The sequence below is a fragment of the Macrotis lagotis genome, chromosome X (assembly GCF_037893015.1).
Source record: "Macrotis lagotis isolate mMagLag1 chromosome X, bilby.v1.9.chrom.fasta, whole genome shotgun sequence".
Taxonomy (NCBI): Eukaryota; Metazoa; Chordata; class Mammalia; order Peramelemorphia; family Peramelidae; genus Macrotis; species Macrotis lagotis.
Window position 1 is genome coordinate 446,628,355 of NC_133666.1, and position 24,024 is coordinate 446,652,378.

General features: G+C 32.7%; 1 long non-coding RNA gene across 1 annotated transcript; it reads right to left on the bottom strand.

Moving 5' to 3' along the window:
- Positions 1-312: 312 nt before the first annotated feature.
- Positions 313-23,862, bottom strand: LOC141502901 (uncharacterized). The gene is made up of 3 exons (XR_012472716.1): positions 23,790-23,862; positions 2,036-2,164; positions 313-985 (listed from the first exon to the last, which is right to left on the bottom strand). It is a non-coding gene; the product is annotated as an uncharacterized LOC141502901 (long non-coding RNA).
- Positions 23,863-24,024: the final 162 nt, after the last annotated feature.

Genomic DNA, 24,024 nt, shown 5'->3' on the forward strand with positions numbered 1-24,024 from the left:
TAAAACATTAGCAAAGTGGCTAACCCATTGAAACTTTTCAGAATCACAGCTTATATAAATCTAACCATTAGGCACAGCCAAAATTTTTGCCACCACTTTTTACCTCTTGAAAAATACTCAATATTATCCCTTTTTTTTGTTTAAATGTCCCATAAATTGAAATAAGACTGTGATTAGATGTGGCTAAATTTGATTAGCTTATTTCAGAGTCATGTAGACAAAGAGCACCTTAGACTTTATGATTTTAGGAAAATGAAACAAAAGACTTTAATTATACATAAACTATTTTGGTTACTTCTTTGTATTCTGCTCCAAATCTTAATGATCATTTAATGGCAGTACTAAATGCTAGTTTCCTGTTTTCTGTTCTTTACTGTCTTAACATTATGTTCTGTATTTCCAAAGAGAAAGTTATGAGAAAATTATATAATCCTGTTTTTTTAAGAAACAATTTTAAATAGCATTAAGTCATTTTTTTAGCTAATGTTCATTTTTTTGTATGGACCTGTCATTACATTTTTACTAGGTGCCAGTTAAAATTAGTCTATTTCTGGAGTCTGAACTTGGGTTCAAAGAACTGAAATAATAATATGAATAATAACTCACCTCAGTATTCATAGGTCATTAAAGCTGAAACAAGACATCAAAGCTCATCATTTCAAATCCCCTTATTTTAAAAATGAGCCAAAAGCAGGGGCAGAGAAATAAACTGACTTATAGTCATGCAGTTAATAATAATTATAATAATACTACTTTATGAACTCTAGTCCCAAAGTCCATTGGTATGAAATTTCCTCTTTATTGGTGGAAAATGATGTCCTGTCCTGCAGGAGGAGCAGAGTGGAGTTATTGAGATTTGGGGAGAGGAGAGTTTTTCACTTTTTGTCAGATTTTCCAGGTGCTTAGGACTCTGCAATTGTTTCAGTTGCTTCTGACTTCCACCTTTGAGAGAGAAGATAGAAGAGGCCAACTCCACTTCAGGGTGCTGAAGGAAAAAAAAACTGAAAAGATGTTAGAGATAAAGGCAGTCTTCATCATGTCCCTATCCCCAGCTTGCTATCCTAGAGACTTTCCCTTGGGTGAAATCTAGAACTGTCTTGAGTTTAATTACTCTGCCCCCCCCCCCCCGGGTACTTCTCTCCTAAAAGAAGTACAGATTCACCTACATATACTGTCTCTGACTTCTATTTTGCTACTGAGTTGGAGAAATGGGTTATCTTGTCTAAGTGCTCCATATGTTCACTTTGAAATCGGTATTGAGAGAGAAACTAATGCAAGCTTTGGAGTCTTCAATATTGAAAAGCTATCAGAAGTTAGATTGAACCTGAAACTCACATTCCCTAGACTAATAATGTTTAAGTAGACAGATAGATTGAATTCTAGTCTCACTGAGCGAAGTCTCCAGTCCCAAATTCCTGCTTCCCCTTCTGGAAGGAATTAAAGTCCCCTTTGAAGAAAGGTGGGGGATAGAAAAGGCTAGAAATATCTGTTTTTCCTCCTTTGAACACACCACCCCCATGAGACTCCCAAAAGATGACGAGGCTAGAGAAAAAAACCTGGAGACTGTGCAATAAAAAATGTAAATTTTTATTGAGCTCAGGGTTTTGTGTCCCAGGTAAGCTTGGGACACAAATAATAGTCTGTCCTATTTTCCAAGCTAAGTATGCAGTGCAGTATGGTAGAGAAAGAGTTAGTCTTCCAGTCAGAAAGAAATGGGTTCCAGTCCTGTATTTTAGAACTAATGACGATGTGATCTTGGGCAAATCACTTAACTAACCTCTCTCTCAGTGACCAGACAACTTTCTAAATCCATAAGATTCAAGAAATGTGCTGGTTTGCATTGGTAAACCATAGAAAGTTCTTCTTCAGGTCTCTCTGCAGAAGAAATCAAAGCTCCAACCCTATGCCAGTAGCCAAACTCTCAGATAGATGCTTTCACTTCTGATACTATGTTTTTTTTGTTAAATAGTAAAGTTTACAAAGTTAAAATTAATGTTTAAAACTATAGTTAAATGGGGGTAAATGAATTACTTACCTTTAGGTGATGTGGTAGAGTGGAATGTGGTATTGGATCTGAAGTCCTTGGGATCTGTGTTCAAAGTCCTATTCGGTCACTCTCTACTCACTACCAACTCTATGAGTTTCAGCAAATCCTAGATTCTCCCTTTATATGTAAAATGAAACCAGAATTCATACTTGCACTATTAACCTCACAAGGTGGCTGTGCAGGAAATAAGATATAAAGAGTTTTGTGAATGTGCTAGATAATGTGAACTATGGTTATTTACATGTATCTCAACTGTACTTTCTAGACTTAAATTCCCACAGAAAGATTAGAAATACATTCGAATTGATTGGGTGTCAAATGACTTTGTGTTCAAAGCAGAAGAATCACTGGATAAGAGGAAATAATGATCAAAGACTATAAACCCAAGGCCACTGCTACTAAAGAAAAACATTTCCCCTTGTTATTCTAGGTGATGACAATGGAAAGTGAGCCCACACAGGCATCCTAACCAGGGAGTCCTTTTATTTTGAGGTTGCCCTTGAGATACCCTACTTTGTCACAGTTGGATGTGAGCTATTTCATCTTCAGGAGAGATTCCTGTGACTTCCCCCCCCCCCCCCTTACAACTTACTTGGAAACCCCATGGGTTTCATCTTCATCAGAGATCCATTTTCATCCCTTCCATTAAGTCAAAAAAAAAAAAAAAAAGAAGAGAAGGACTGAGGCATACAGCAGCTTGATGTTGTTGAGAACATAAAAACCCCATCTAATTTTTCCAGTCAGGAGGAGGTAACTTTCTACTCACTTCTTGCAAAAGAGAGAAACCTTCATCCTCCCAGCAGGTATCTCCAGCAGAAGCTGCTAGCTAGATTTTACTTGAATTTAAATACAATGCTTCCCTTTGGCAACTCCCAGCAGCCATCCACCTATATAAATTGCCTCTGACACAAATATCTTTAGCAAGAGTTCCTCAGAACTGATTTCTGAAAGAGTCTTTATCCCCTCCAACAGAGCATTCTTCAACAACCATTTAATAAGAAAACTTAATGAAGTCTCATCTGATTTTATGGCACTAACCAGAATGTTTCTTCACAGAATTGAAAGTTCAGATAAATAATCCTTACCTTGAATTTTATCCATGTTTTAAAATTTAATCCTCATAGCAGTTTTCTTCAGAATAGACTGAATATAGATAACATAAAAAGCTAAGAGTTTAAAGGAACCTTAGGTATTCTCACTAATTTCAAAGTTGGCCCTACATTGATAGAATTTTTTTAATGAGTAAAGTTATAAGAAACTAACCTATGTATGTAGCCATGAGGACTGCTTGAGCATAAATTTAAACAACAATATAGACTGTTTTATTAAACATAGCCTCCTGATCATCAGGAATTCTCAGACATTAAACCCAATTTCTACCAAAGGCCATTCCCAGGAATTAACATCTAAACCATTTGTAAAGAATTTTAATTTCTGCTACTAAACTAATTTACTGCAGCTGGCAAATATATTTTCTAAAATTGATATTTAAGCATTAAAAATCAACTTGAGAATTTATTCAGGCATTTCTAATTTATGCTTTCTTATTTTCAAAATATATCCTAGAGCTATAACTTTTTGAAAACTGATAATTGTAAGAATTAAAGTCTCATCTACTCTATATCACCATAGCATATAGGCCGTGCCCAATCAACAACAACAACAAAAACAACAACAAAAATACAACCATTTTTCTTAATGCCAAGAAAGGACTTGGAGAAAGGGACTGGACCTGGATTATAGATTTCATTTACTTAGAGAATTTGAAGATGAAGAAACTCTTTATCAAAGCATTTTGGCACGTTCTCTACAATTTAGAGTTTATAGAATTGCCTAGAACACTAAGGGATGAAATAATATACTCAGGGTCACTCAATCAGTTTGTGGAAAAGGTGAGTTTTGAAACTAGGTCTTCCTGGCTCTGTTGCCAGTTATCTTTCCATCAAGCCACAATGATGCCAAGAAACAATATCTACTCTTTGGTGAGGTCTACAAGTCTACACACACACACACACACACACACACACACACACACACACACACACACACACACACACACACACACACACTTATCTAATCTCTCATGATTGATTCTACCCCCTGCCAAGAGTACAGCATTTCTATAGTTTTTCATATTCTATATTCAATATTCCAGTGACTTTTCTCAGTCACTATAGTCTTATAATGATTCACTTCTCTAATTTGCCTTTTTTTCTGAATTGACCTGGGTTCAAATACTACCTCTAATACTCAATATAAATTTTACCTTGAACAAATTACATAAATTTTCTGGGCTTCAATTTCCTTATCTGTGAAATAAAGAGGTTGGGTCTAGATAGCCTCTAAGGTGCTTTCTAGTTCTAGATCAGTGATCTTAAACAGAAACATTTTGAAAACATCACCTTTGCTCTATTTTATTGTTGTTTTTTTGATTAAGACTCCATCACTCCTTGCTATCCATCTCAAAGACAGAGCTGATGGTATCTGAATACAGACTGAAGCATTTTTTTTCCTTTATTTTTCTTGAGATTTCTCTTTGAAGGGGTTATGTTTACTTTTACAGTATGACCCTTGTAGTAATGTTTTTCATGGCTACTCATTTTTAACCTACACCAAATAACTTGCTTTCTCAATGATGGGGAGCGGAGTGGGAGGAAGGGAAAGAATTTGGAACTCAAGGTTTTGGAAGTAAATGTTGAAACCTGCTTTTGCATGTAGTTTGTAGGAAAAATATTTTAAATAAAATAAATAAATATAAAAGGTACAGAGAAAAATAATAAAATAAAAGGAACTGCTGACCAATATTAAAAATAAAAGCCTCCATCATTTTTTTTTTTTTGTTTTTGCAAGGCAATGGGGTTAAGTAGCTTGCCCAAGGCCACACAGCTAGGTAATTATTAAGTGCCTGAGGCTGGATTTGAACTCAGGTACTGCTGACTCCCAGGCCAGTGTACGATCCACTGCACCACCTAGCCGCACCACTGTGCCACCTAGCCACTCAGCCTCCATCATTCTTAACAGTGTTTTCTAAGTTATGTCTGGTGGTACTACTTATCAACCTATGAATCACCAAAAGTGAGTGGTAGTGCTTTTTAGGTTTAAGAAGTTAAGACTTCTTTTGGATCATTTGGGCTGACATAAGGTATTCTTCAATGCCAGTCTGATATAGAGTGGCACCAATGCATATCTCATATTTCAGTTCCTATGCATCAGTAACATGATCATTACATTTGTATTGAAGTACATATAATTGCTGTCCATGCCAGGGACCTCCCAGATGATATCTAGTTCTACTAGATATCTTAAATGATGGAATGTAACAAAAAATTTCTGATTTGTGACAATTCTATGTTCTCATCATTAAATATGATATGAAATTCTAGCATTTTGTCCTCTGTATTATGTTTATCTAAATTTGGAGTTGAATAAAGGTTTTTTTTTAGTGGTGCTATGGTTTTTAGTGTAGTAGAATGGGAATTTAGTATTTCTATATTATACATTTTTGATGAATTAGAAACATAAAATAAATTTGCAGTTGAACTAAGGTAAAAAGGAGTCTTTCTAAGTTCCCTCTTAAGTAGCAAATACAAAGAAATGGAAAGAAATTGTGAATGTCAGAATTGAAGATATCTGGGCATCCTCTCAGCAGGGAGATACTAACTACTGCTATTTACTTCTTTACCATACCTTTATTTTAGAGATTCTCTCACCCATTAATAGTGTGGGTTCATATCATTATTATTTTATTCCCTTCTCTATAGGAAATGCTTTATACCTGTAACTTAGCTCCAGATATTCAATCTTTTCCCACCATGTGTTTTGTCTTCGACACTCCAATTTCCTAACATTGGTCAGGTCTCTTTTCTACCATTCCATATTATTTTTCTTCTTTGATTTTTGTTTTAAATGCCCTCTTTCCCTATACCTTCAAACTATCTGCTAAGTAGAGCTGTTGTGGCAAACAAAATGTTGGGATGAAAGAAGTTCCTCTAATCCCTTGTAGGCAAAAAATATTTTCCTATTATTTAATGAAAGTGGCCCTGGAAGATAGCCCAGACTACTATCTTTCTTTCATTTACTCCTATTGGTTGATGGTGAGCACAGTTTTGATCACCTGATCACTACTCAAAGGTAGGCATCTTAAACCATTTTGAAGATTACCAGACAAACTAAGTTTTAGCTTCTGGTGCATTTGCAAACTTGGGGTGGGTCCCACAAGCAATATATCTGGTTTATAAAGTAATAAATACTGACGAAAATATGATCAAATATGTTATAACATATTTAAAAAAATGACCAAATAGATCATCTATGACAAGAGTGGATTTATATCAAGGATTCAGGGTTGTTTCTGTGTAAGAAAAACTGAATAAGCTAGAAAGGCTTTTGATGAAATAAAATATGTTTCTCTAAAAAGGGAGGGGGAAAAAAGAACACTAGAAAGCACAGGAAAAAAAATGGACTTTTCCTTAATGTGATAAATAACATCTATCTAAAACTTACAGTAAATATTGTACTAATGGAAAAAAGCTAGGGGCATTTCCAGTGAGATTAAGGGTAAAGAAAAGATGTCCATTATCACCATCATTATTTAATATAATTCTATTAATGCTAGTATTGCTGTTTTTGTTAAAGATACTAGAGTAATTTTACATTTTCTTCTCAACCATATAAAGGCAAAGAGAAGTTAAGCAACTTGCCTAAGGTTACACAGCTAGGATCTGGCTGAGTTGGATTAAAATTCATGTTTTCTTGACTCTAGGCCCAGTGCTCTATCCACCAATCTACCTAGCTGCCACCTATGCTAACTATAACAATAAGATGAGAAAAAGAAATTGAGCCAATAAATATAGGAAAAGACGAAACAAAATTATTTCTTTTTGCAGATTATATTTTGGTTATTTTGCTGTTCAATCATTTTTCAATCATGTCCAACTTTTTGTGACCTCTTTTGGGATATTCTCAGCAAAGAAACTAGAATATTTTTCCATTTTCTTCAGCTCATTTTACATATGAGAAAACTGAGGCTTAGTTGCTAGTAAATTGCAATATGAATTCCAGTTGGTGCACCTTTGATAAAGCCATCCTTCCAGAATCAGAGTCACAATCTAATCTATTCTTTCTTGAATATTCCTTTACCAAAGAGCAGAGAATAATAAACACAATAGAAACAGAAATAATATCAGGACCACCCATTCCTGAGGCATAGCCTAGGTAGAAAGATAAGAACTGAGACCTCTCTTTCCATTTAGAGACTGAAAATACATATTCTTTAATCTTTACCAATAAACAGAGAGATATTTGTCCTGTTACTCTGACCTTTTTGAATGTACTTTCAGTTCTGATTCCACAGTCAATGGAAAAGTCCTTTATTCAAAACTTGCAAAGTGGACAAGAAAGGGGACAGGATGCATGCTTCAAGTGGAGATACAAGTGGAACTCTTCCATTCTGATTTGTCAGGTGTTTCTAAAAGCATGTATGTTTTTAGATGCATGCATTCATGACCAAACTCTCATTCATCAGTCTCCTACTATAAAAAATTAACAATGATTTCCCAGCAGATTATTGATCAAATAATATGAACAGGTATAATATCTCATGGAAAAAATTAAAGTTATCAATCGCCATATAAAAAATTCTCCAGATCACAAATAATTAAATGATGCAAATTAATATATACCACTTTCAGTTTTATTGCAGAATTACTGCTTATGTGTGATGTCCTAATAGAGAGGAAGTAGAGAACCACAAACATGATTTCTTCTTTTAGAAATAAGCAATATAAAATTTGGGGGTAGAAATTAGTGTAGAGATTATTATCATTCTTAGAGAAAAAATTATTGCAGTGAACTTAAGCTACAATCTTTCCTTAGTCAACAATGTGTTTACTTATGAATTAGATACTACCAAGCTGCTAGGAAAGTGAATGAATGAAAGAAAATGAAGATACATCTAGAAAAGCAATATAGGACCTGACTTTTAAAAAGTCCATATTCTAGTGTAGGAGATAAATCATATAAGAGGTTCCAATTGTAAGTCAGATGAAAAAGTTTTGGGGTCCTAAGGGTACAGCAGAAAAGTTGATGGTGATGGATATTCTTTAATATAATTTCTACTTAACAAATTTCTAATGTTGAATTATTTGACAGTGTCAAGGTCTTTGTGAGAACTTTTCAGATGAAGAAACTGAGGCAAACAGGATCAAGTGACTTGCCCAGGCTCACAAAGCTAAGGGAAGCTGATCAGTCACCAAAGGTGGTTCTTTTGGTGCTATCCTTGGTTTGACTCATCTGACAAATACTTCTTTTTTCCTTCAGTGTAATTCAGGCAAACAAGCCATTAAGAAAGTAAAAAAAAAAATTCTCAGTTATTTTCTTCTAATCTTAGCATTATTGGATTTGTGTGTGTAAAAAATTTTTTACTTTTGTGTGACAAAATAAAGGTTATTCATGACTACTGATGATCATTTGGGACTTAGGTCTTGTACACCAGAGGATAGGATCTCTTATTGTCCTGATCAGAGTATACTAAAAGATTGATTAGGGCCAAGTGGATTATCAGCCTAGTCAACATCAACAAAAATAGAAGTCGGAGAGTATAACATATTTCACAGTGAATAATAGGGATTTTTTTTCACAGCAGGGTTAGGTGCCAAAAGAAAAAAGATATACATATATATGTGTATATATATATATATATATATATATATATATATATATATATATATATATACATACATACAAAGACACACAAAACACATGCATGTATTGGGATATTTCATTTTATTCAAAGAAAAAGGAAATTTTTTGTTATTTGTTCATTTTTCAGTCACATTCAACTCTTCATGATCCCATTTGGGCAAAGATATTGGCAAAAATAATGGAGTGATTTGCCATTTTCTTCTTTAGTTCATTTTATATATGATGAACAGAGGTAAACAGGATTAAGTGACTTGCGCAGAGTCACTAGTTAATACTAGAGATCAAATTTGAATTCAGAAAGATGACTTTTCCTGACACCAGGCCAAGCACTATTCACTGCACCCCCAGTTCTATATTAAAATATGTTGCACTTCTGAAAGAATTAATATATAAATATATTTGGAAGGGACTTCTCAGAAACAGTCATTTTGAATGATCAGGAAACTGAGTCTCTGGGAAGTGGAGTAAACTAATTAGTCCTAGGTCATAGAGACATGTAAGCAACAGAGGCAGAATATCAACTCAGGTCTTATGACTAGAAACAATGATGTTTCCCTTGTAAGAAATAGTTAGCATGACTTTAAATTAAATTCATGAACAAAAATCTATTTTCTGATCATAGTAGGCTCAGAAGTTTAAACAACTGGGGAGTTTCCCTGAAGAAAATAGTGTTTGAATTGGAATTCAACAGATGAAGTTTAAACAGTTTTAAGTGCTTCAACTTACTCCCAGAGCAGAGTGGGTCAAATTCTGTTTGGAAAATGGTAATTCAGTCTAGAGTGTACAACTAAGAAAAGAAAAATCATCTCTAACTTAGATTATTAGGGAGAGCTCTTCCTTCTCAGAATAATATTGGTTTATTTCCTATAAGACAAAGCTAAGGTCTAATAAATGTCTGAATAAAACATTCATTTTTTCATAAATATTAGCATATACTATATTGGAGTCAACTCAGTGAGAATGCGGTACAGATGGATATTAATATTGAACAAAATAATGGAAAATAACTCATAAAGTAGATGATAGACTTGTAAATATTTATTCACTACCTATAAAAACAAAAGTAGTGTATAAAACATTATAATTGATTTAGTTATTTCAAGACTCTGTGAGAGTGCTTTATGTTATCACATTTAGATGGGAAATGGTATATCAGTGACCATTACTGTAATAGACTAGTTTTTCTAGGACTTTTAACTCTGAAAATATCAATGCAGATGTATGGGCAAGGTTAGGGATATTGATGGGGTTTTATTTTAGTTCAAATCTTTGTTGTTGATGATAAACTTTAAAAATAGGATTTTTTTTTCCTGTAAGGATACAACGAATTACATTTTATCTCTGACTAATTGTACTAATTAATTCCATTTATATTTCATTTTAACATGGATAATTATTGGGCTCAATTCTATAATTCAGAAGTGCTTAGGAAGACTTGCAAAAACCTCTCTCATTCTCAATATCTTAGGTTTTTAATGGTGTTTCCCTAGATTCTGATTGTCAATATGAAGAAACAAGGGGAACTTTGAAAATACAATTGAAAAAAATTCTGAATTTTCCCTTAAAATATTTTGAAACATATCAAAGCAATCAATCAATTAATCAACATTTATTAAGAACTTATTCTATTCCAGACAATCTGCTAAATCCCTAGGGATGCAAAAAAAAGCGATAAAAGACAATATTTATATTTAGGGAGTTTATAATATAATGGAAGAGACAATGTACAAAAATATATGCAAAACAAACTATGTATAGAAAATAATTATAAGAGGGGAAAGTACAGGAATTAAGAGAGAGATAAGGGAAGGCTTCTTGTAGAAGGCGGTTTACTAGAATTGGATTCAGAAACACCTGCTAGAATACTAATTCACTGTATAACAATGGAAAAGTCACAACCTCTCTGAGACTTATTTTTATCTATAAAATATGGGTAGTAATAACACCTACCTCATAGAATTGTCACAAGAATCAAATGAGATGAGGTATAGAAAGTTAAAATACTAAATAAAATTAGTTGATAAAATTAGCTAGCATTAAATATAATTATCTAATAGTTTTCTAGATAATACCCAAAGGACACAAAATTTGTATAATTGGGTAATGTTATCCTATTTTACAGTTTAGGAAACATACTAAGAGAATTTATGTGACTTGTTCAGAGTCATAGAGATAATAAATGTTTCTGACAGGATTAGAACTTGAGGTTCAATACTCTATCCACTTACTAAACTACCTGGCAGGTATCATCACTGTGATCACCAAGATCACCACCATGATCACCATCATCATCAACCCTAACATCAGTAACAAGTCATTTTTTGAAAAGCACAACATTTTTAAAAATTGTGTCAGATAATTAAGAATGAATTTTTTAATGATACTACTAACTCAACATTACCAGGTTACCAAGGAAATACCTAGTTGGCAATAAAGGTATACTTTGAAAAGATATTGTCATAGTTGAATGGATGTGTAAGCTTTTAACCCACACTTTTAAAGTTCAGATGATACTAGGGAACTTTATTTCTCTTAACTTTCTGAGAAAACTATGATGAATAATGAATAATTGTTGGTTTAAATTAAACTGATTAAATAGGGAAAGGGAAAATCCCCTAAAAAATTAGTTTCTTAAATTTACTAGTCAATTCATTCAACACCAACTGACTGATACTGTGCATATATAACCACAATTTTGACGACATTCTAGATTTATATAATGAGATTGACAATGGGCAAGCGATGAAATAAGTGATGGAACATTTTTTAAAACAATCACTGAAGCAATGACTTTGGTCCAGATAAAAATTGATTTTTAAATCATGTTCAAAGTTAAATGACTAACAAAGATGCTAGAATAGAAATTATACAAAAACCTCTTCAACCCTAAACCAAAAGAAAATAAAAAACAAAACATTTATATATAGCACAGAGAATAATAATTGATTCCATAAGATAAGGACCCCCCCCTACTACTCATGATGACTATCCATCTTTTTTTATTGATTATTAAGTTTAGACTTGCAGTAGGAAAAACCCTTATGAATTGTTTCAAGAACTTTAATTCTGCTTGTCTTTCCAAGGAGAGGAGAGAGGAGGGAGACAGGGAGATAATTTGGAACTAAAATTTTTTTTTAAGTTTAAAAATTTTGTTTACATATAATTGAGAAAAAATTAAATTAAATTAAATGCTAAAAATACCCCAAACTTTAATACTTAGAGTTTTTACTCGATGCCCCTCCCCTACTAACAGCATACTAGTCTCAGGAAGCACAAACTCCCAGGTGTGGTTACAGGTGTTCTTCCTAAACTCCACAACAAATGACAAGTACCTTTCCTAGTGCATAGGAGAGGGGCAAGTCTGAAAAATAAAGTATATGTGTCTTTCTTCAGAGGCAGAACCTGAGGAAGAGGGGGACTGGAAACCAGCTAAGTAGGTAGGACCCATTAGGTGCTCTAAAAGAATTCTCAGAGCATGGATTCCTCAGAGATCATAGATAAATAAAATGGACCTAAAACAAATCAAAAGAGAAATGAAATTCAGATAATAAGAAATTAGGAATTAATTAGGTTCAAAATTTGTGCTTACCATGCAAAATTAATAAATGCAATTAGCTGAGTAGGAAAATGTGAATACATGATACAAAATCTCTCCAAAGGATTTAAAACTATATTAGAAAAAACAACAGATCTGGAACACAAATCAATGAGGTAGAGGAAATTTTGGCAGAAGATAAGCAAATGATGTCAACATTAAAAGAACTAGTGAATTAGATAAAAGCTAAAGTGAATGACCTTGAGGACAAGCAATGCAAAGATCACTTAAGGCTCATGAGTCATAATATGTCAAAATCTGTATACAAAAAATAACAACATTGGAAATAATATAGAACTTTAGAATACCAATAACCAAGCATTAATTCAGAAAATTCACACAACACTGCTAGTAGGAATAAGGGGGTGAAGGAGATGAAGACTGAAGGGGAGAATGGTATCTGCTCTAAAAACAAAGATAACTAAAGCTAAGCTAAAAACTAAACTAAACTAAAACTAAAATCTAAACTAAAGCTAAAAACAAAGCTAAACTTTACAGTTTCAGTGAAAACCAATAAATTTTGCAAGTGGCCAGGAGAATAATATTTTGTGGTTTTGAAAAATCAAAAAGAAAATTAAATGAATTCCATAAAGTAATACTACAAACCAAAATGATATCTACTGCAAATCTAAACTTAATAATCAATAACAAAAAGATGGATAGTCATCCTGAGGCATTTGAAACATCACTGTTAAAAAGGAAAAATGAGATAAATGGATTATTTAATGTGCAAACACCCCAAACAAAAGAAACACTTGACAGCTAATGAGCTTAAGCTTATAGATTATTGTTTCTAATAAGAAAAAAGGAAAGCTTGATATTTGAGGTTAGAAAAAAAGTCCATCAAGGAATAAAAAGGCTTAAGGATTTAAAGATTTTAAGAAAACTTAAAAACAGGAGAAGCAAAAAAAAAAAATAAGAAAACCTTTATCTCTAAATCAGTCAATGTATTTAAAGGGATCAAATAGTAAAGTATAATATTTTTATAAATGAGGAGAGGGAAGATGAGAGAAATAGGAAAATGGGGTTAATATTGCCCCTATTAAGTCCTTGGGTGAATTTAGAATAATTAGATAGTGATACTTATATTCTTTTCAAAAAAGTAGAAGAATGATATGAGTGAGAGTGAGGGAGTAGAACTAGAGATCCTATGGTGGGAGACAAAACCTCATTGTAGATTTCATCTAGGAATCTTTGCATGAGGAAGAGGAAATTACCTTTTCTGCCACAAGAGAAGAGATGATTTAAATTGCTGGGGGCAGCTAGCTTCTGGAGTGGTAGGGGTGACCTTTGGTAGAAACTACATATTGATTATATTGAAGAACTAAGCCTCACAAAGTGAAACACTTCCATCTTACATTACTTTTCTCTTAATTTGCTGTATTTTTTTGAGGCAATATAGAAAAAAAAGAAATTATGGAGTAAGTTCTAGAAGGTCAAAAGGACAAAGATTGTTTAGAAGAGTTATAACCTAGTAATTTAGAAGTTTTAATCTCATAAAGGATAAGAGAATAAAGGTGGTAAGGATATATAGTTCATGAATTAGGAAAAAATTCAGAAGAGTATAGAAAAAAGAAATAATAGGGAAGACAGTGTAAAGGATTTTTGGGGGGAAAGGAGTTGTAAAAGAGTTAGCAAAAACAAGAAATTGGAGAAGATGATGGGGAAGATTTTAAACTGTTCTCTTGATGGAGAAGGATCAAATTAAGAGAAAAATAGATAACTAACTAAATAAGAGAAAGAAATTAATTTAAGTCAATTCGAAGAATTTGTAATAAGGAAAGCATTTAAATAGGAATGAGGAAGTCTGGGACCAGACTAAACTCATGGTGGTGTAACTATAGCTAACTAACATAGAAAAATGTTGGTTCAAAAGGGAGTTTTTTAATGTCTTTTTTTTTAAAGCAATGCAAAAAGAAATGGAAAAAAGTAGTAATTTTAAATATAATGTATTAAACCACACAATAAAATGAAAGAGAATGGCAAAATAGATAAGAAAACAATCTGTTCTATACAAGAAACAAAGCTAAAAAATAAAGACATGTAGAGGATGAAAATGAGAGGCTGTAATGAAATTTACTATGCATCATGTGAATACTTCCCTTCACTCCCAAAAAAAGTATAGTGGTTTGAAATATATTAGCAAACAAAACAAAAACAAAAATTCATATTAAGAGAAATAAACTAGCCAAGTATATTATCTGTAAAGGAAAAAGAGACAATAATCTATTTCAGTACTAAACATATGTGCACCAAATGGCCTATCAGCTAATTTATAAAGGAAAAGTTAACTGAGCTGCAAAATGACAAAAAGTAACAAAAAAAATGTAGAAGACTTTCATGTTCTTTTCAGAGCTGGAAAAACCTAACAGAAAGACACAAATAAGAAAAAAAATCAAAGTGTTGGAGAATTTAGAATTTAAAAACTTGTGATCTTTTGGATGAAATATTGATAATATACATATATCTCAGACCTTTCCTTACAAAAAATAAATCATGGGCTATGGTAAAGAAAAATTTTAATTTTTTAAACATATATTATATATTAACTATGTAGACCATAATGTTATAAAATGGTAATTAATAGAGGAAACACTAGTGAAAGATAAAGTTTTTAAAAAGATATTAAAAGAACATCATAATTACTAATCTATTTAGAGAGTAATATAGAAACAATATCTATATAAAAGAGAATGATAATGATGAGGCAACATAATTAAATTTCTGGGGCACAGATAAAAATAATAACTTACATTTCCATAGTACTTTAAGATTTGCAAAATGTTTTACATATAGTATTTACATTCACAGCATCCCTGAGATTTAAGATACTACTATACTTTTCCCCCATTTTTCAAATGAAGGAACTGGAACCAAGGAATGTTAAATATCTTGACTAAGATAAGTTAGCCAGTAAGTGAATAAAGCAATATTAAGATTCTGGTCTTCCTGATTCTAAGTTCAGAATTCTATTCACTATCCCAAATTGACCCTTGTCAAAATAATCTTCAGAGAAAAAATTATTTTTACTTTTGCTATTGCTATTATTTCATTGTTGTTATTATTAATGGCATTTAAACAGTTTTAAGTTTTCTTATTATCATTTAAAGTGTTTTAAATTTTTTATTATTATTTGCATTTAAACAGTGTTTTAAGTTTTCAAAGTACTTTAAGAGCATTATCTTATTTCCTTACAATAACCATGGGAAATACTATTATCATCCTCATTTTACAAATGAGAGAGTGAAGCAGAGGAAGTTTTGGAGAAACAAATTTAGAAAAGATGTCAGGGAAAACTTCCTAATGATTAGAGTTGTACAAAACTAGAATGGAATGCCTAGAAAGGTGGTGGATTCTGGTCCATTTGAAGTTTTCAAGCAGATCCTTGTATATGTTTTAATGGGTATTCCTTTTATACTAGATTAGAATGCTCCCGAGCTTTCATGTTAAAAATTCTGAGATTCTGTGATCATTTGAAGGAACAAAAATTCTAGACTCTCAAGGGAGCTGATGAAAAAAAGTAGAAATGAAGGGATTGTTTGGTGTTGGCTAAATCTACAAAACTAGATAAGTAGAATTGTTGGGACAAAGAAGAAAAAGGAAATTGTTGGACTGAATGAAATTTTTTTCTTTGAATAAGAAATAATAAGAAAAACATACTTGAGATTGAGGACTCTTGAACAGTCAAAAGAATTATAGAGTTGAAAGAGACTTAGGCAGTCATTCATTTTATTTCATACCTGAAAAATATTTTTTACTAAAATACACCCAACAAGTGATCATCTAAGTTTTGCATGAAGTTCTGAAATGAGGGGGATCTGATGACCTCTAGAGGTAGTCCAAAACACTCATGTAGTTCTTTGAAATTTAGATTTTTGATTATTGATTGATTGTGACAGAAAAATTGTTAATATGACAGAAAATTGTTAATATAAATGTAATGTTACTTGCCCCTTAATGATCCTAGTAATGTCAGAATTTTAGTAATGTCTTCATATTTCTACTCAAGATATTTACTCTTGATTAGCTTAAGCTGATCCACACCCTAAGACTCCTCCAGTCCCATTACTTGTAAAGGAATGGAATTTAAGCTAGATCTGAGCTCCTAAAGTCCTTGCCCTCTTCCATTGGATTCATAGTATGAAGGGCAAAATAGCCAGAATGAAGTGGTTCTCCTTGCTTAGATTGCTAAGGACAATAGATATCATGACCAGATTTTGCTACCTCATACTATTTCCTCCCCCTTTTCTCCTAAAAGTATAAAAACATTTTTCCTGGGTGTTGGGGCTGGAAAATGTATTGTGTCCTGTACCTATAAGACATCAGAGAGAGAGAGAGAGAGAGAGAGAGAGAGAGAGAGAGAGAGAGAGAGGTTTGCTACCCTTTATATCAATTAAAACACTTTATTTCTTAGCTCATAACTTTATTTCAAAACTTGACAAATGGTTAAAGGTTTTAGTTAAGGGGTGGCTAGATGGTGCAGTGGATAGAGCACCAACCCTGGAGTCAGTAGTATCTAAGTTCAAATCCTGCCTCAGACATTTAATAATTACCTAGCTGTGTGGCCTTGGGCAAGCCATTTAACCCTGTTGACGTGCAAAAAAAAAAGTTTTAGTTAATCATTGTAATTAATACCTCTAGGTCAGATTTCAGTTTGATTCCATAGACCACAGTAGTAGAAATTGTAAGAGTTTAAGTTCCCTAATTTTAAGAGTTAGCTATCTCATTTGAGAGTTCCTGACTCATGAGGAAGATGAGTGGAAAATGAGTCAACTGGTCAGGAGATATTTTACCTATCACTGAGTCTCTCTGGTGTTAAGTGATATCTTGTACAGGACTTTCCAGAGGATGGTGTTTTGCCTATTGCTTTTGGAGATCCTCTTGCAAGTCAGCATGAATTAGTAAGATCTAAGCCCACTCTTCCCCCCAGGTTGTAAGTCAATCACAGTCTTAGTTTAGTTTGCAACACTGACCTTATAAATCTGCTCTGTCAGATGTAATTCTGGTTAGTGAAGTTCCATTGAACTCTTCTATTGGCAATTATTAACCTTGCTAATAAACTGATCATGCTCATATCTTGTGTTTCAGTTTCTCTTTATTGCAGACTTTTATCACAACAGTTCTAATTGTTACAAAGCTTTTCCTTAAGCAATCACATTAAAGTATTCAAGGTAGTAGTGAAATCAATTTGGAACTATGCCATAAAAGTCACTAAACTTTCACTGAGTGATACCTGCTAGAGCTATACTCCAAAGTGAGCAGAGAAAGAGGAAAAAGACCCATTTGTACAAAAATATTTACAATAGTTCATTTTATAGTGCCAACTGTTGGGGAATATCTAAACAAATTATAGCATACAAATGTAATGCAATATTATTGCATCACAAGAAAGATGAAAAGGACAATTTCTGAAAGACCTTAATAACTAACAAGAATTCAATTTTTACAAAAGAAAGATTTTTTTTTCTTATATCAATCCCTAATTTGCCTCTTTTTGACTTCTGCCCATTGCTCTGTCCTTTAAGGCTTAACTTTAAAAGACAAAATCTCAGAATTATAGAATTTAAGAGCTGGAGTAGAGTGACCATCTGGCCCAATCCATATACAAAGGAATCGCTACTATAACTAACTGGACAAATTAGTATCTAATTTCTGCTTAAAAACCAACTAGGAGAGGGAAATTATGCCCTTTTAAGACTAGCAATTCCATTTTTGGAGATCTTTGTTGGGTTATTTTTTCTACCATTAAATTCAAATGCCTGTGTGTCTTATGCCATTTAATTTTCTGTAATTCAAGCTTCATATAAAACAAACAAGTATCAGAGCATGGCAATGTCTGTACCATTCACACTTTTTTTCCCCAAAAACAATGCCCTTCAGGGGCAGCTAGGTGGTGCAGTGGGTAGAGCACTGGCCCTGGAGTCAGGAGTACCTGAGTTCAAATCCGGTCTCAGGCACTTAATAATTACCTAGCTGTGTGGCCTTGGGCAAGCCACTTAACCCCATTTGCCTTGCAAAAACCTAAAAATAAAAGCGTTCTCTCTCTCTCTCTCTCTCTCTCTCTATATATATATATATATATATACATATATATATATATAATATATATTTTATATATATATATCATTAATTTCTCCTTATAAACAATAGCAACCAAAAATAAACAAATAAAACATATATATTATAAATTCTTACAAAGAATAACTTTAAAATAAATAGGTGGGGACTAGACATGATTTCATTGGTATAGAAATTCCTATAGTACCCTTTTTGGTCTTAAAGTACTGTGAGGTTAAATGCTACCCAAGGTTACTCACTCAAAAAAGGAATATTTATTAAGCATCTATTGTATGACAGACACTGTCAAACACAGAGATTAAATAGAAGTAAAAGAGACAGTCGATGTCCTCAAAGAGTTTTCTATCTGATGAGGAAGACTACATAGAAACAAATGACAAAGCAAGTTATATACAAGATAAGTAGGAAATTATTAGCAGAGAAAAATGCTACTTAAGGATTAAGGGATATTGGGGAGGGCTTCCTGTAAAAAGTAGGATTTTAGTTGGGACTTCATGGAAGCCAGGGAAGTCAGAGCTCAGAACCTAACCAGTACATGTTAAAGTAGTATTTGAATCCAGCTCTTTCTGGATTCATAATTTCTCTTTATAAAAATATAGCTTTGACTTTATGTTTCTTCCCTAAGGATATGATTTCTCTCTCATTACACTCAGTTTGGATGAATGTATACCATGGAAACAATGTAGACTGACAAATTGCCTTCTGTGGGGGGTAGGGGGAGGGAAGTAAGATTGGGGAAAAATTATAAAATTCAAAATAAATAAAATCTTTAAAAATATAGCTTTGACAACTATAAAACAGTCTAGTTGAAATTAAGCTTGGATCAACACATTTCATCCTATTTAGCAAGACTTCTAAATGATTAATATTAAATTAATATTTAATCCCCAATATTAAAGACCATACTATTAAAAAAATTGTAAGAGAAACAGACCATATACCTTCTTGCAACTCTAGATAGAAGAGATAACCTAACAAGTCTCAGAGGGAATTACAAAAGAGATAATTTTGGGGCGGCTAGGTGGCACAGTGGGTAGAGCACTGGCCTTGGAGTCAGGGGTACCTGGATTCAAATCCAGTCTCAGACACTTAATAATTACCTAGCTGTGTGGCCTTGGACAAGCCACTTAACCCCATTTGCCTTGCAAAAACCTAAAAAAAAAAGATAATTTTGATTACATGAAACTGAAAAGTTGCTGCACAAACAAAAGTAATGCACCTTGGAGAAGAAAGGGAGTCATCAGAAGGAAGAGAAATCCTTGCATCAAATTTTTCTGATAAGATATAAAAATAATTAACAGATATAAATGACTAAAATCTATTCCCCAAAAGATAAGTGGTAATAGGATATGAATAAGCAGTTTTCAAAAGAATAGCAAACCATGAATAATCATATAAAAGAATGCTCCAAATTAGGAATAATAAGAAAAAAACAAATCAAAATAATCCTGAGGTTTCATCTCATACCCTACAAATTGGCAAGGATGCGAAAAGATGAGAATAGTCTAAGTTGAAGTGGTTATGGAAAGATAGACACAGGAGGAAATTATAAGTGAAATTGTGAATTAATATAATCAATCTAAAAAAACAGTTTTGAATTATTCACATAAAGTGACTAAAATCTTCATACCTTTTGATCCAGATATTCCACAACAAAGTTTTTACTCCAAGAATATCATTCATAAGAAAAAAAATCCCCACAAATACCAAAATATCTATAGGAGCACTTTTGAAATTACAAAGCATTAGAAACAAATTAGATGCCCACTGATTGGAAAATGGCCAAACAAACTGTGGTACGAAGAATATTTTGAAATATTGTTCATCATTAAGAAATTCCAAATGTGATGTCTACAGTGAAGCATGGAAATATCTATATCTATATCATCTATCTATCTATCTATCTATCTATCTATCTATCTATCTATCTATCTATCTGTTGTACACATTGTTTGTTTTACCTTCACTCTGTGAAGATAAAACAATGTGTACAACAAAATAAACAGAAAAAACTCAACCACAAATAAATCAAACTTAAATGTTGCAAAAATTTTGTAAAACAGATATGTTTCCAAAGAAAAGACACAGGAACATACCACAACCCCTTTGTAGAGATGAGAAGTCCACAGTTATTCTACAAGGAACATATTTTGAGGCTTTTGCCATCTATTGATATGTTTTGTGGATTTGTTTTGTCTTTAAACAAATACTTTAAAAATATCATTTATTCCTCTCAGAGGAAAATAGGGAGGGATACTAGGGAAAATTTCTATGATTTTAAAAAAGATATCTGATAAAACTTATCTTAAATATACTTTTGCACAATATAAAAATGATGCATTAATATTAATACCAATTGGTTACTAAAAAGTTACATAAACTAAAAGTCATTGAACAACCCTTAGCCTCTGTTACCTCATTTCTTAACTTGGAGAATTATACTAGATAATCCCCAAGATTATTTCTCACTTATCGGTATATCAAATGTAACATATACCTTTAAGCATTACTTTTCTTTCATCTCATTACTATGATTCTACATTGGATTTCCTCTAAAGAATTCAAAGTACATTTCATATTTTCTCATAAAGGTCTAATAGTTAAAACTATATATTATCTTATTAGAGACATGAAGAAACTGAGTTTGCTTTGACAAATTCACAGTGAATCACCAACAGACTAAGAACAGATATCCCTTTCTATTTTAGAGATAATCCATGTCAATTTCTTTTTTCATAAAATCTTTCTAAAGGTATGTTTCATGGTTTCAGAAGCTTTAAAATTATAAGAATGTTCTTTGTAGGGGCAGCTAGGTGGTAAGGTGAATAGAGCACCAGTCCTGAAGTCAGGAGGACTTGAGTTCAAATACAACCTCAGACATTTAATACTTATTTAGCTGTGTGACTTTGGGCAAGGCACTTAACCCCATTGCCTTGTAGAAATCAAAAAAGAAAAAAACAGTCTGAATAAGATTAAATAATGTTTAAAAAAAAGAATGTTCTTTATGGTAATAGAGGACAAATATAGGTCATCTGAAAACTATCTGGGGGGATTTTTTTTAGTCAATTGTAAGATAATGAATGATTTAGCAGGGTATGAAGGAAATAAAAAAATTAACATAATATTAAAATGCATTTAAGAAGGGACGGCTAGGTGAGGCATTGGATAGAGCACTGGCTTTGGAGTCAGGAGTACCTGAGTTCAAATCCAGCCTCAGACACTTAATATTTACATAGCCATATGGCCTTGGGCAAGCCACTTAACCCCATTGCCTTGCAAAAACTAAAAAAATATTAAAAAATAAAATAAAAATGCATTAAGAACAGCATAGCATGTAGGACCAGTCTTTTTGTGTTCTGACCTTGTCAGATTCCATGTGTTCACTTTGAGTTACCTCATTTTAGAAGAATCACAGAATTATAGAAGTAGGGCTGCAAGAAAACTTCGATGTCATTTTAATCCACTTTCCTCTTATAAATGGAGAAACTAAGGACATAGATCTGGTCATGTTGGAAAATGACCAGAAGAAAGTGACCAAGATGGTGAAGGACCTTGATATCATTCTAGTGATAATCATCTATAAGGTACTTTAAAGTTCATAAAGTACCTACAAATGTCTTATTTAATATCTACAATAGCTGTTTGTGCTAGAATAGATATTATCACCCCTATTTTGCAAGTGAAGGAGCATGGCTTAAGTAATTTTTGAGTCAGAGGAGAGATTTGGATTTAGTCTCTCCTAAGTTTGAGTTCAGTAGTTTGGTTTTTTTTTTTTAACATTTGCCTCAAGTAACCAGATGATCAATTGAAACAATAAGAGATATTTAGCCTTGAAGAAGGAAAAGATTTAAATAAGAAATTTGGGAGTCTAGTATTTGAAGAGTTGTGACATGAAAGAATAATTAGATTATTTTTACTTAACTTTGTGATACATAATGAGGAACAAAGGATGGAAGATGCAGAGAGTTTGATTCAGGTTTGATACCTGATAGAATTTCTCCAAAAGCAGCCAGAAGAAGAATGGACTTTCTCAGGGGTAAGGCTGGAGGATTTTTATACTTTTGACTTTTGTTTTTTGCAAAGCAATGGGGTTAAGTGATTTGACCAAGGTCACACACATAAGTAATTATTAAATGACTGATACTGGATTTGAACTCAGGTCCTCCTGACTCCAGGGCTAGTGCTCTATCTACTGTGCCTACCTCACTGCCCCTGGAAGGACTTGATGGAATTGCTGTGGAAGAGATTTTTGGTCAAGTAAAGGTTTTTCCAATTATGAAATTCTGAGATTCTATTTTTTGTGGTTTCATATACACATGTGAAATGTGCAATCATAATAATGATTTTGTTAAATTATTTTAGTATTATGTTATTATTTTTTATTACTTAGTATTATATTAAATTATTTACATGAGTAATCAAAAGATTTCCTATTGAGCTCTTCCAAGGCAGGAAGAAAGAGATTAATTCAAGCAAGCAATGCTCATTGGTTAATTTTAAGATCTTCAGAAAATAATATTTTATTTGTCATATTATGAATAAAGGAAACACTTTATTTCAGGTGTTAGGTTTTTCTCTATTTGCAAATTCCTTTTTATTTCTCCCTATTTCTTTTAAAGAGGTTATTCTGGTCTTTCTTTGGTTATTATTTTGTTTTGTTTTAAATGACAGAACTTACTCCTACCATTTCCCAATTTTTTTAAGCATTTCTTAGCAGATTCTATTATGAGATGCTTATACATCCACCATAATAGCATGTTTCCATTTTGGGGTACTTGCTCCATACTCTTAAAACATTTAACCCACTGAAATAAACAAAAATAAATAATTGCATATTGGTATGGTTTTTAAAAGACATATTCATATTAATTTTTATTATATCTTAGATTGAATTTGTTTATTTTGATCATTGTAGCTAAGTTAATAAGTCAAACCAAAGACTAGCATTTCCTGAGTGCCAGCTGAAATAAAGAATTAGACAGGCAAGAATGAAATAAACCAAAAAATTAAATCACCACCAGACAGAAGAGAAAAATGTTCAGAATATCACATTTTATATTTCTGACTTGCCTTCATAAAGTTATTTTGTTAAAACAAGGCAGAAGAAACAACAGTAAGAAAAGTGAGATACCTATAAAAGGGACTGATTTTTTTTTTAAAATAAGGAACCTGAACTTCCTATGGTTAACATATCTCTCATTTATAAAGGAGGACAGGGAACTAAACCAGAGGAGCATGAATGAAATACATAGATCACCAGCTCCATCATATGCTTCTAGGGTTGTTCATTTCTTCCTTGAAAGGCATGTTTCAGCTAAGGGATGCACTAGATAAGAGTACTGGGTCTGAAATCAGGAAGATACTTACCAGCTGGGTGACCGTGGGCAAGTCACTTAACCCTGATTGTTTGGTATCCAGAACTATCTCCGGTCATTCTAATTCATATCTGACCACTGGACCCAGAAAGCTCTGGAGGAGAAAGTGAGATTGGTGACCTAGTACAGCACTCCCCTCACTTGACTCCAATTCACATGCATGTCATGATGTCATAGTCATCTTCAAAACCAAAAGAGAAACATTGCTATTATGACCTCACTGATAT